Below are 2,465 nucleotides of genomic sequence, written 5' to 3'. Positions count from 1 at the left end.
AAAAAAAAAAAAAAAAAATCTTTAACAAAACAGAATTTCTACTTTGCTGGACAAATATACCAAAAGAAATTGTGGCATCTTGGCGAGTTGCTAAGCAACCAGCAGCTCCAGTGTCACTTGTTTGGGATCAATTCAAGTCATTCATCAGGCATCGCAGCGCCAGCGAAGGAATTCCAACAAATGTGTGCCTTGGGAAAGCCACGGGGACTTCCTGCCTACAATGACACTTTCTTTCTTGGAAGATAAACTTTGTAGATGTTCTTTTGATCTGTGTGATATGTTAATTCATTATTCTTAGCATACTGCTAATGGGAAAGGCTATAATTAACTAACTGCTGCATTGTAAAGCATGCAAGATAAACTGTACTAATTAGTAGAGTTTAAAATAGTCCCTGGCCTCTTCCACTGGGGAAACTGGAGGATCCTTCCTCATCTCAGCAGCCACTGTCCACCACATCATTTCACACAATGCACATCTACCTGCTTTCCTTTTTCCTTCCAAACAACCAATAAAGTACATTTTTATTGGCAAACAAGATGGCTCCAATCCAAGCCACCCGCGGTAAACGTAAATGTTGTGAATAATGTGGTCCTTCATTTAAAGGAAGGCTTATCTACTGTATTTCTTGGGGTAGAGAAATGGAGTATTATGCTTTGATTCACTGCATTTAATTAATGAAGCAACACACACTAAACGTCCATAGTAATTGCATTCATTTACACTGAGAATGAGTTAAATGTAATGAAGACGTATAAAGACATATATAAGAGAAGAACAGCCTCTTTATTTCAGCCACACATTCCGAATTCATTTTATCCCTCTTTTGATAAAGACAACAATAAATAGCCCCATTTTAGAGAAGGAATTGCTTTCAAAACTTAGGGCAAAACTTCTACAACTCCTGGATTGCTGCACCCTGTTTGACTAAAGCATTTAATGACACTTTAGTGCATACTATGCTATACTACACACTCCTGAAGGAACCTACAAACCCTGGTACATTATCTTTTGCATCTCATTTCTACGTAGCACGTATTGATCCTGTGCTCTTCTGTAAGCCAAACTCTGCTGCTAGCAGGGCCACGGCCTAAGGACCATAGAAAATGGCTAGCAAGAACCCTGTGTTTTCATACAGACATTGGGAGAGGGCTTGTTTGTTTTGAAAGACAAAGAAAACCCATTGCTTTGAAGGAACAGCAAAGTCTTCACACAGCACCAGTCACACACGGATCCCTCGCACCTCTAAGAGTCCCATGAGAGCAGTGGGTGAAGGCCCACATGCCCAGCTCCAACACAGCAATGCTGCTTCCATTCACATATGGCAATAAAACAATAAATCACAGTCATTGTGAGGTGCAGGCTTCCCTCCCCCCCCCCCCCCCATCTCCTTTTCCCAGATTTTGAACCACATCATAATATTTTCTGTTTCTTGTGTATGGATTAGTATTTGTGAGAGCTGCACAACATGTGTTTAACTCAGACACACCAAATAAACCCTTGGCAGACACAAAAATACTACCTGTCAAGTCACACTGAAATTCTCAAAAACGTGCTTCAAGCAACACTGTTTCCATCCAGAGCTGAGAATAAAAATGCTTCCTTTCTATCTGTTGAGTTACAGTTGAACATCTGAATGTTATTCAACACATCAGCCTAACTCCTTGCAGCCCCAAAATAAGAAGAGCAACGTTAGTTGTGTGAGTGATGGCTATTCCCCCTCACTGCACCCGAGTGCTGGAAGACATGCAGAAGGCAGTGCCTCTCAGCACGATGAAAACCCAAACCTAGCTGAGACCCCGATGCTCCCCAAAACGGCTCATTGTACGTAACTGCAGCCGGTACAGCACACCAAGGAGCAGGGCATCGTGCAGCTCCACAGCCGTCACATCACTCCTCCAGAGAAGGGAAAATAAAAAAGAGCCACACGCACCTGAATCGGCAATTATTTAGATACAGCAGAAAAAAAAATAATAGTAACAACAATCAGATACTCTCCAAAATCATCAGGGGAAAATAAAATTTATCATCATAACGATAAGCCAAGCAACAACTATTTGTCACAAATGAACGGCATCCGGCTTGCAAACTTGAATCCCCCCAGCCCAGCACGAGAGCGAGGAGCGGCATCACCACCATCACCATCACCACCCCCGTCCCTCTCTCCCCCCGGGGCTCCGCACCGCGCCCCGCACACGCCGCAAACTTTCCCGGTGCAGCGACCGCTCGGCAGAGACCTGCGGGAAGGCAGCCCTGGGGAACCGCAGGCACCTGCCGGCTCCTCCGCACCGCCGAGCCCGGCGCAGTTCCTCGCTGCCTCCCAGGGCGGAGCGCTCGGAAGCGGCTACGTTACAAGGAGAGGGAGAAAGATTAGCGTGAAATTCAAAGAGGTTGCGGTGAAAAAGCAGAGAGAGGCACTTCGCTCCTAGGGCAGCCCCGAAGCTCTGAGCCGGACCCCCACGCATAG

General features: G+C 45.5%; 1 protein-coding gene across 1 annotated transcript in view; it reads right to left on the bottom strand.

Annotated features, from left to right (window-relative positions):
- Nucleotides 1–1,898, bottom strand: part of CHL1 (cell adhesion molecule L1 like) — a 107,328-nt gene extending 105,430 nt beyond the window's left edge. Inside the window, exon 1 of the mRNA XM_042880854.1 lies at nucleotides 1,832–1,898. The gene's annotated coding sequence lies outside the window, so the exon portion shown is untranslated. The remainder of the gene's footprint in view (nucleotides 1–1,831) is intronic.
- Between the last annotated feature and the right edge of the window lie 567 nt (nucleotides 1,899–2,465).

The sequence above is a fragment of the Lagopus leucura genome, unplaced genomic scaffold, assembly GCF_019238085.1.
Source record: "Lagopus leucura isolate 7727_CA_CO unplaced genomic scaffold, USGS_WTPT01 Super-Scaffold_100028, whole genome shotgun sequence".
Classification (NCBI taxonomy): Eukaryota; Metazoa; Chordata; class Aves; order Galliformes; family Phasianidae; genus Lagopus; species Lagopus leucura.
The sequence above is the reverse complement of the archived record's forward strand: the minus strand, read 5'-3'. Positions and strand labels throughout refer to the sequence as shown.